This window comes from Rhinopithecus roxellana, chromosome 17, assembly GCF_007565055.1.
Source record: "Rhinopithecus roxellana isolate Shanxi Qingling chromosome 17, ASM756505v1, whole genome shotgun sequence".
Classification (NCBI taxonomy): Eukaryota; Metazoa; Chordata; class Mammalia; order Primates; family Cercopithecidae; genus Rhinopithecus; species Rhinopithecus roxellana.
Window position 1 is genome coordinate 32,901,369 of NC_044565.1, and position 12,306 is coordinate 32,913,674.

Consider the following 12,306-nt stretch of genomic DNA (forward strand, 5'->3'; position numbering starts at 1 on the left):
CAGGTATTATCCAGGTGGGCCTAAAGTAGTCATGAGCATTCTTATCAAAGAGAGGAAGGAGGGTCAAGGCCAGGAAAAGGCAATGTGGTGATGGAAGCAGAGAGGGACTGGAAGATAATATGCTGCTGACTCAGTCCATGAGCCAAGGAATGCAGGTGGCCTCTGAAGAATAGAAAAAGGCAAAGAAATTGATTTTCCCTTTAAACCTTCAGAACGAACACAGCCCTGCCAACACTTTGTTTTAGGACTTCCGACCTCCAAACTGTGTGATAATACGTTTGTTTTTTTAAGCCACTAACTTTGTGGTCATTTGTTACAGCAGCAACAGGAAACTAGTAAATACTTCACCAAAGAAGATATATATGTGACAAAATAAGCACATGCAAAGATGTTCAACATCATTAGTCATTAGGGAAATGCAAATTAAAATCATGAGATGCTATTGCACGTCTACTAGCATAGCTAAAATTTTAAAACTGATAATGCCAAGTACTGGTAAGGACGTGGAACAACTGGAAAACTCATATGTTGCTGGTTAAAATATGAAATGGCACAGCCACTTTAGGAAATAATTCAGTAATTTCTTATACAGTTAAACATATACTTATCACATTACCCAATAATTCAACTTCTATATATTTATCCAAATTAAATGATAAGTAAAGCTAACCTAAAATGCTATGAATAGACATGAATGTTTATAGTGTCTTTATTTATAATCATCCAAAACTAGAAACAATTGAAATATAATTCAACTGGTAAATGAATAAACAATGATACATCCACACTATGGAAAACTATCCAGCAATAAAACGGATACACACTAACATTGGTGACTCTCAATTGTATTATGTAAAGTGAAAAAGTCAGCCTCAAAGGCTCGTACTGTATGATTCCACTTATATGACATTCTGGGTGAGAAAAAATATAGACAGTAAAAATACCAATGATTATTTGGGCCTGAGAATGGGGGAAACAGTTGACTACAAGACATGAGGGTATTTGGGGAGGTGATAGAGATGCACTATGTCTCAATTGTGGTGGTAGTTATGTAACCGCATGTTGTTTGTTAAAACTCACAGAATTGAGTATCTCACTGCAGTATATTTTACTGCTTATAAATTGTACCTTATTTTTTAGTGGATAAAAGTGAGGTTAAAACCAACTCTGAATGTGTGTAGATCTAAATGTGAAAGGGGAAAACAAAAGCTTTAATGAATAAATATGGGGAAAGATATTTAAGAACTTAGGTTAAGCAAAAAGAAATTAAAAAATTAAGAAATAGAATTATATTAACCTTAGGAACTTCTGTTTATCAAAAGACATCATTGAGAGAATGAAAATACAAGTTACAGAGTGGAAACAGGTAGTGGGAATATATTTAGCCAACAAAGAAATCATATCCAGAATATACAAATAATTCTTACAAATGAATAAGAAAAAATAGACTTTTTTTAATTCACAAAAGACACAACAGGTACTTTTTACAAAAGAGAATATTTTAAAGGCCCGTTCAATTTATGAGGGAAACACTCAATCCCATTAGTCACTATGGAAATGTAATTTAAAACCTAGACATAAATTCAAACCATAATGAGATACCATTACTCACCCACCAAAAATGGCTAACATTTCAAAGATTAGCAATCACAAATGTTGACAAGAATGTAGAGGAACTGGAAACTGTTGTACACTGACGGGGGGATGTAAATTAGCAAAACAATTTGGAAAGCTATTTGGCAATATTTGCTGAAGTTGAACATTTGCAAATGCACCCATATGTTCACACACACAAAAAAAATGGTATACAGTTCATCACTGTAGTCTTTGTGCTAGCTAAAAGGTAGAAACTGCTTACTTTCCCTCAACAGTAAATAAATATACCAAATAAATGATGGTATTTTTATTCAATAGAAAGGCTATATAACATATGCACAGATAGACAGCTGTCAAACATAGCAACAGGAGTGAATCTCACAAATACACTTATCAAAAAAAGCCAGACAAAAGAATTCACACAGATTCCATTCACACAAAATTCAGTAACAGGTAAAACTAATTCATGATGTTACACATCAGGTTGGTGGTTATCTTTGGGAAGGAATATGTGAGTAATGATGAGGGGAGTTTGGGGGACATTATTTTATTTATTGATGTTAGTGATAGTTACACAGTGAGAATTCATCAGCCTATACCCTTACAATGTTTGCACTCTTTGGATGTATTGTATATTTCAATATAAAAGCTAAAACTAATTATAAGGGAATCCTTAAGGACACAGAAATACTGAGAAATATTAAGTTTTAAAACACTGCCTTAAGGCCAGGCACAGTGTCTCACACCTGTAATCCCAGCACTTTGGGAGGCCGAGGCAGGCGGATCACCTGAGGTCAGGAGTTCAAGACCAGCCTGGCCAACATGGTGAAACCTGTCTCTACTAAAAACACACACACAAAAAAAATTAGCCGGGCAAGGCGGCATGCTCCTATAATCGCAGCTACTTGGGAGGCTGAGGCAGGAGAATCACTTGAACCCAGGAGGCCAAGGTTGCAGTGACCTGAGATCATGCCACTGCACTCCAGCCTGGGCAACAGAGTGAGACTCTGTCTCAAAAAAATAAAAAATAAAAATAATAAAAAATAAAACACTGCCTTAAAACAATATGCAGAGGATGGTCTTATGTTTGTTGTTTTGGATGGCTCATGATTTTTCCCTTGTTTTTGTGGGAAAATAACTGTCCCCTTACAACCTTCCCCCCAAATATACACATACTCCTTTAGTCTGGGTGCCTGCCCTTGTCACATTCCATGTATTCGGGGGATTTCCTAATACAGTGCTCCATGCCCACTAATAAGCACCTTTGCTGGAATTTTAGATTTGGAGTGTAACCATTCAGGAACAAAAGTTGTTTACAGATAAAACAATCCAAGGAAGGGTCCTAGGGAGACTGCTCATGATTTCAGTTGCTGACAGCTGAGTGCCACCAAGGTTCCTGTATATTCCATGGCCTGAGCATTCTACTTGATTTGAACAAGCCTCTGTAATATTCTTTTAATAAATACTTTTCATTGTGTGTGGTTTTGTTTTGTTTTGTTTTGTTTGAGACAGAGTTTTGCTCTTGTGGCCCAGGCTGGAGTGCAGTGGCTCAGTCTCAGCTCACTGTAACCTGCCTCCCAGGTTCAAGCAATTCTCCTGCCTGGGCCTCCCAGGTAGCTGGGATTACAGGTGCTTGCCACCATGCCTGGCTAATATTTCGTATTTTTAGTAGAGACGGGGTTTTGCCATGTCGGGCAGGCTGCTCTTGAACTCCTGACCTCAGGTGATCTGCCTGCCTCAGCCTTCCAAAGTGCTGGGATTACAGGCATAAGCCACCACGCCCAGCCTGCCCGACTCCAGGTAAGTCGGAGTCAATTTTCCTTACTGGCAACCAAATAACAATAATAAAATTGAGGCATGGTAGTACGATATAGAATCAGATAATATACACTAAAATTTTAAAAGTAACAGTTGCTTTTCTTTTCATTTTCCTTGTCTATATTTCTTACAACAAATAATGAATATGTATTATTTTTATAATATGAAAGGAGAATAAAACTACTTTTACAAGCAGAATTAGAGACAGAGATGGCATCAGACACCTAGAATGAGGTAGTTACCCCAGCTGAGCCCTTAGTGTATCTCTGACTTTTCTGGAATTTTTATAAATATCTCCTCACACTCTGTAGGTTGCCTTTTCTCTCCTTTACGGTGTCTTTGATAGACAAGCATTCTTAACTGTCGTACAATCCACTTTAATAAATTTCTCTGCTTTTTGATTGTTTTCTTGTTGTTTGTTTTTTTGAGAGGCAGCTCTGATATATCGCTTACTGATGGATGTGGTCAGATAAGAACAACATAACTATCCTCATTGGCGGGAGTGTGGGTCCCTGTGTGGCTTTTTTCTTTGCTTTTATCATGTGATACATATACAGAGTAGTACATAAAATGTGCAAATACTTCAAAGAAAAATGATGAAATGAATATGTGTATAACCACTTGTCAAGAAATAGAATAGTTCCAGCGTCCTAGAAACTCCATGTGCCTCTCTCCTTCATACATCCCTCCCTCACACACTCCCAGTGATTACAGCTATCTTGATGGCATGATAATCATTTTCTTCATTTCCTTTATCATTTATGTGCACATATAAACACACAAATATCTCTAACTGGTATCATAATTTACCTGTTTTTGAAGTATGTGGGATCCTATTATTTTTATTCTTGAAGATCTTGTTTCTTTAGTTTAGTATTGAGAGATGCATTCATATGATAACATATAGCTCTAGTTGGAACGTTTTCATTAATGCATGGTATTCTATTGCCCATAATGTATTCATTCTACTGCTGATGGATAGTTGATTCTTTCCCCAGCTCTGTAATGTTGTTTGGAAATGGATTATTGTTACCTGGTCTCATTGAATTTTAAATTATTTTTTATAGCTACTTTAGCATATTTTATAGTCTCATGACCTAACTCATCTTTGTGGCTTCATCCTTTATCTCTTTGAACATTTCATCCATATTTTATATTTCCTAGCTGGCGTTCTAATACCTGAAGTCATTAGTGGTCTAAGTGTGTTGCTTATTGTTTGTGTGGAATCTTATTCTTTTTTCTTCTATATGGTTTTGGTGATCTTTGATCATGAACTGATATTTTGCTGAAATTCATCTGTTGAAAAATGTATGGCTTAAATTAAGAATTTTTCCTCCAGAGATGATTTTTATTCACCTCATTAAGGAGTTGGAAGCTGTTACAAACCTACAACCTTTTTTTTTTTTTTTTTTTTTTTTTTTTTTGGACAGAGTTTCACATTTGTTGCCCAGGCTGGAGTGCAATGATGAGGTCTCGGCTCACCTGCAACCTCTGCCTCCCGGGTTCAAGCAATTCTCCTGCCTCAGCCTCCTGAGTAGCTGGGATTACAGGCACACACCACAACACCTGGCTAATTTTTTATATTTTTAGTAGAGACGGGGTTTCACCATGTTAGTCAGGCTAGTCTTGAACTCCCGACCTCAGGTGATCCATCCACCTCGGCCTCCCAGAGTGCTGGGATTACAGGTGTGAGCCACACGCCCGGCCTGCAACCACTTTTAATCCATATTTGGAGCACCTGGGGTTTTAAACGTGTCCCTTCCCCCAACTTCCCTCATCTTACCACTGGCCATCTGCTGAGTTTCTGGATTGCAGGGCTGATCTCTTAATTTTGTTTGCCCTCTCTTCAACTCTACCTTCTCAGAGGCACTTAAGACTCCCTGGGTGTCTGTTGTTGTTGTTGTTAGTGTTTTCCTTTGGAAAGTTTCCTATTTTCTGTGATACAAGCAATATTATAAAAATTAGGTTTTGTGTTGGTTCAAGTTGTTTGGTAAGAGAAGAGCTCTTTAAGACTATATAGTTCACCATTATGTCAAAAGCAGAAGTCCCAAGATAACATTTTTTGATAGGTTGGTAAGGCATTAAAGGCCTTGTTTTAGAACAATAATGGAAATTATTCTACTAACTAAACCATACATTTTTATTAAGTAAGGTAGGCAAAAACTTGATTGTCCTTAGTTGAGGCCAAGAGGTGAACTTGGATCAGAGAGGATTTATAGAAATTTGGAATTGACAAAGAGGTGAAAAGAGATAACTGGGAAGAAGAGCCAACTTGACTGGATGTGTTCGATTAAATTTCTGCTGTTCAGTGAAGAATGTGCACAAACTAATCACAAATATATCTACTTGTGAAGAATAATGTTGTGTTGGCCGGGTGTGGTGGCTCACACCTGTAATTGCAGCACTTTGGAAGGCTGAGGTGGTCGGATCACAAGGTTAGGAGCTCGAGACCAGCCTGACCAACATGGTGAAACCCCATCTCTACTGATAACACAAAAATTACCCTGGCATGGGGACATAAGCCTGTAATCCCAGCTACTCAGGAGGCTGAGGCAGGAGAATCGCTTGAACCCTGGAGGCGAAAGTTGCAGTGAGTCAAGATGGTGCCACTGTGTTCCAGCCTGGGCGATAGAGTGAGACTCCATCTCAAAAAAAAAAAAAAGAAGAAGAAGAAGAAGAAGAAGAAGAAGAAGAAGAAGAAGAAGAAGAAGAAGAAGAAGAAGAAGAAGAAGAAGAGGAGGGAGGAGGAGAAGGAGAAGACGAAGGAGAAGAAGAAGAAGAAGAATGTGAATTGGATCTACGTTGGAAATAGTGAGGCTTTTAAGGTAAGTGAAAGTAAGAGCTAGGATTTCCCTGCATTAGGTTGGCACCTGAAGAGTGAAATTTATCTGACCTTATTATTTTCATATCTTGCATAGATATCTTCACTATGTTAAGATTTACTGTGAGTCTCTTAGTTTTTACACCATCATAATACAAAAATCCATTTGAAAAGCATTCTGTCTTTTGTAAAACCACATTTCAAGATAATAGCCATTAAGTTACTCTATGTATTTTATACAAGAACCCACACACACATGTACAAGATTTCTCCTTAAATTCAGTGCCAGGAGAAACCTCATCTCTTTAGCAAAATATGTTTTCTTCTTTTTGTCAGACTAAATAACCCATATGTTTCCTGTCCCAAGTTTTCTCCTTAACTCCCAGGAACCTTAGAGCCAAATTCAAGGCTCAATTGTGGTAATCAACAGATCTCAGGTGCCTAGTTTTATCTCTGTCTTTGATCCCGGTAAAAGTAGCTTTATTATCCTTTCATTTGATAGTATAAAAATAATACATATTCATTATTCATTGTAGAAAATACAGACAAGAACAATTTTAGAAAGCAACTGTTACTGTTAAAATCTTAGTATATATTCTCTGATTACACTGCACCCTGACCCCAATTCCACTGTAATTATTTGATTGGCAGAAAGGAAAATTGACTCTGACTTACTTAAACAACAAAAAGTATTTATTAGAAGGATGCTGAGCTGGATAGAATAGTGCATACCTGTAGTCCCAGCTACTTGGGAGGCTGGAGGATCACTTGAGCTGGGGAGTTCGAGTCCAGTCTGGGCAATATAGTGAGACCCCATCTCCAAAAAAAATTAAAAAAGGATATTTGAAAGCTGCCATTATTCAAATAGAATGCCCAGACCTCAGAATGCACAAGAACCTTGACAGCTCACAACTCCCAGCTCCCCTCATGAAAATCATTGACAATCTCCTTATGACCCTGTCACTGGCTGACTCACCTCCATACTACTTTTTTCCCTGAGTGACAGCCAGCACAAAGCACTGTGTTCAGCATTTCCACTAAGACTGCATGAAATAGGGCAAGACCAGACAGCCAGTACAAATGAGTAAGAGAATGGTTCTGCCACCATAAAAGTGGGTAAATAAAAGGGGGTATTTCAAACCCCCACTCTGAGCTGGGAAACATCTTGGGCTTGTCATATGCCTATTTTTTCTTCCTCTTTTCTAGTCATGACCAGGGTTAATGAATTTATATTGCTTCAAGAAAGGACCCAGGGACTCATTGTCTTGGTGGATCTCCTGAGTGAGCCTCAGTTGCTGAGGACTGTAGCTGTCTGTTGCTTCCATTGTTCTTCCTGCCCTCATCCCACCAAAGATGGGTGGTCTTCAGAAAAAGGAGAAGAAGGAGCTCACAATGAGCAGAGGTCATGATACCCCTAAGTTTATTACACACAATTACAGCAAGATACAGGTTGATTATGCTTATTTTAAAGATTAATAGTAGATGGTGTGCATATGTTCTATACTCTCAACAAGTGGCAAATAACAGGAAATATGTATGGTGTGTATCTAATGCAACATATCTCAATACTTATGGGAACAGTAGTTGGTGGAACATAAGTGCCCTCAGTGATATTAACGTTAGTTTTGAGGAAAGGGTTTTGGCAGTTGAAAAACATTTAGAAAACATCACATGCTAAATTATATTTTTGGAAATATAATTTAGTATGTTTACAGTATCAAACTAAAAGCTCTAGAAAGTTCTAGTGTGTGTGTGTGTGTACACATACATATGTATACACACATATATGTTAATATTTTTAAATTTTGGATTTCCCACAGTTACTTGACCACAGATCATTTCTCATGGAACAGCTAATAATTCTTGTGAGATCGATGTTCTGTTTAAACAGTTTATGAAACATTGGTTTAATATTTTAGAGATACTTAACATCACAAAATTTGCTCAAAATTTGACTGTGTTCCAGGAAAAATTTATTTAATGGACACTGAAATTTGAACCATGTAGTTTTCCCATGTCATCAGTATAGTTATCGTTTTGACTTTTTACCAACTATTTAAAAATGTGAGGCCGGCTGCAGCAGCTCAACCAGGTGTGATGGCTCACGCCTGTAATCCCAGCACTTTGGAGGCTGAGGTAGGTGGATCGCTTGAGCTCAGGAGTTTGAGACCCACCTGGGCAACATGGCAAAACCTCGTCTCTACTAAAAATACAAAAAAAAAATGAGCCAGACGTGGTGGCGCACTTGTGGTCCCAGCTACTTGTGGGGCTGAGGCTCGAAGCGTGAATGGCTTGAATCTGGGAGGTGGAGGCTGCAGTGAGCTGAGATCACGCCACTGCACTCCAGCCTGGGTGACAGAGTGAGACACCATCTCAATAAATAAATAAATAAGTAAATAAAAATGTGAAACCATTCTTATTTCAAGGACCACACAAAAATAGGCAGCCTTGTTTGGCCCAAAGGCTATATATAGTTTGCTGACCTCTGTTTTAAATATTTGTAGACCAATGATCACACGCACACGCACACACACACATACACACACACACACACACACACACAAAATGCTGTTTATTCAAACCAAAATATGTCTATTCTCTTGGGCTTTCTTGTTAGGAATATTTCAGATTTGACCTGGCATTTCTGAGACAGAACAATCTTAATGGATGTTTTTGTGCCTGTGGTACCCAGGCTCCAACAATCCCTGCCTCCTGGTTGTCAGTGTAGTCCCTTGGGTAGTCAGTCCTCTCCCACAGTGCAATAGCATATGGTAGAAACCATAACATGTCACTTCCGAGATGAGGTTACAAAGACTGCAGCTTCTGGCTTGAGTGCATGTTCCTCCTCTCTTTCTATCTCTGCCATGTCGTGTGGTGAGGCCCATATGGCAAAAAACTGAAGCCTCCAGCCAACAGACAGAGAGAAACTGAGACCTGCCATCACCTATGTGAGTGAACTTGGCAGCAGATGCACCAGCTCCAGTGGAGCCATCAGAAACTGCTGCCCCAGCTAACAGCTTAAATGCAACCTCATGAAAGACCTTGAGCCAAAACCACCCAACTGAATGCCCCCGAACTCTTGAACACCCAGAAAGTGTAGGATAATAAATATTTGTTGTTTTAAGCTGCTAAGTTATGGTTTTTTTTTTTTTTTTTTTTTTTTTTTTTTTTTTTGAGATGGAGTCTCTCTCTGTCGCCCAGGTTGGAGTGAAGTGGCATGATCTCAGCTCACTGAAAGCTCTGTGTCCTGGGTTCACGCCATTCTCCTGCCTCAGCCTCCCTAGTAGCTGGGAAAACAGGCGCCCGCCACCTCGCCCGGCTAGTTTTTTGTATTTTTTAGTAGAGATGGGCTTTCACCATGTTAGCCAGGATGGTCTCGATCTCCTGACCTCGTGATCCGCCTGTCTCGGCCTCCCAAAGTGCTGGGATTACAAGCTTGAGCCACTGCGCCCAGCCGGAGTCATTTTTTATGCATCCACAGATAAGTAATAATGCTGCCTATGTTAGAACAAGATCTGTTGGATTCATAACACTAACTCCTGGCATATTGCTCCTCTTAAGAGCCTTCTACTCCACCTTATAACCCAGTCCCATGTCTGGACACCCAGTCTGTGAACACTGCTGTACCAGACACTCCCTGAAACTGACACTTAACTCCCATCTTTGGAATGTCTATGTGTAACCCATGATACTAGTAAAGGAAGAGAGGGGAATTCCCTGCACATTATTTTCCATAAAACACTGGTCAGATATTCTGAACCTTGTAACATAATAATACCATCTTTTCCCCTCAAAAAAAATGTAAGTTTGTTCACTGTTTCCTAGTCTACTTATGTAACTTCCCATATTCTCCTTATTCCCACTTTTCAGAATGTTCTCAAACAGTATATTGCACTTTAAGTGACAATTTGATCTTTGGGAATTGTGCTTTGTTTTTCAATCAGTCATCTGATTTTCCTCTAGAGTACACAGTCTATTCCACTGTTTATTAGTTCTCACTTGTCAGTATTGTAAGTCCTGTGATTATTCAGGAATGACATTTTGTAAAACATAATGCGTGGTAAGCAAGAAAATAATGGTCACTCTGCCAAGCCAATCACATGATCCCAACAGCAGCTTGGAGCCAGACCAGTCATCATTAGTAGGAAATCTCATTATATTTTGCAATTTAAGGGCATTGGGATTTCTTAATGTCAACAAATACCTCCTGTACATTTAGACAAGTGATGGGGATTGTGCATGCTACTTCAATGTGGAGGGTTCCGGGCACCTGAGTATGTGGCCGTACACGTGGGTTTTGGGAGGAGAGGTTGGGGATGGGAAGTGGAAATATCCAGATACCCTAACTTCCCTTATTCAGTTTGTTTCTTAGTTAATCACAGGACTCTAGATGTAGAACAAACTTCAAGAGATTGTTAAAAAATAATAAATAAATAAATAAATAAATAAAAAACTCCCATCTGGTCTTTGAACTCTGTAACTATGTCTTCTGTAAGATTAGACAGAGTTACAGTTATTTGACTAAAAAAATAAGGGTTATCAGCGATGGTGGGCTTGGCAGGCACTGTGCTTGGAGTTCAGGCACTGGAGTTGGACCATCTTAGCTCAAATCCCACCTCTGTCATTTATTATTGTTTTTACTTTTTCTTTTCCCTTCCCAGAACCTTCACTGGTCCCTTCCTTGGGAAATAGCACCCCCTTTTACAGAGCAATGATTCTCCCTTTCCACTCATTTGGCTCCAAAGTTTCTAGTTCTGGTTATTCCTGAGGTCCAGCTGATCCTTTCTGTCCCTTGTGTATTGCTTCATCAACTCTTCCTTTTGTTACATAATACACCCAGGTAATCATCCCCTAAGCTGGTTAGAACTGAATTTTTATACTTACAACCACTTACAAAAGAATCCTGACTAATTCAGCTGTGCTAGGTTTTGTGACATATATGAAAGAAGAGGAAATTAGAGTCTGATTGAAACATAAGACGTGAAAAAGAAAAAAATAGAGAAACATATAAGATAGTATATAAAATAATTGTTATGGTTAATCAATTACTAATTGTCTGGAGGTATATTAATTGGTTGCAACATAATTGCATTTAGAAAGCAATATTGCATCTGTGGAAAAATATTAAAATTGCCATAACACCTGCATATTTAAAAACATCTGCTAGTTGATACCATCTGCTAAGCATTAAACCCCTCACCAATCAAATACAACCTACTGTGCCACAGCCTGACATTCTGCCACTATTCTCTGGAAATCTGAGCTACATGCTGTTGTTAAACATGTGAAAGTTTAAGTGTAATTAAAATAACCTCAGTAATCAAAACGTCAGCATCTTAACAATGTTTGAAATATTTGAACAATTAGAAAAATGGGGGGAAGGGGAATATGGTAAGCAAACTGAATCATTGTCACTTGTGTTTAACAGAGAAAAGAAGAGAAGGAAGGAAAGGAAGGAAGGAAAGGAAGGAAGGAAGGAAGAAGGAAAGGAAGTAATGCATAGGAGAAGGAAGGAAGTAAGGAATGGAGGATTAAGTACGGCATTATACCTTCGCAAGAAAGAATCATAAAATAAAAGAAAGACCCCATCACACGAATAATCCTAATATATTCTCTCTAGACTGCCAACACACTTCGTTTCCTCCCGCCACGCCTGATTAATTCCTTCACCTCCTCCGTCCTTCCTTCCTTCCCTTACCCACAGCCCTCCCTCCCTCCCTCCCTCCACCCTCCCCCACCCGCCCCCCCACGACTCCCCACCCTTTTTGCCCCTTTTTTTTCTTTGCAGAGAACCCGATGTCCTGGATTGGATCCATCACAGGAGACTCGGAAAATGGCCCTTGTTTGGTTTGATCTGCACTAAACAAAAAATATTTGCAGCCTTAAGAATAGAAGATAACTTTGGCAGGGCGCGGTGGCTCACGCCTGTAATCTCAGCACTTTGGGAGGCCGAGGCGGGCGGATCACGAGGTCAGAAGATTGAGACCATCCTGGCTAACACGGTGAAACCCTGTCTCTACTAAAAATACAAAAAATTAGCCGGGCGTGGTGGCGGGAGCCTGTAGTCCCAG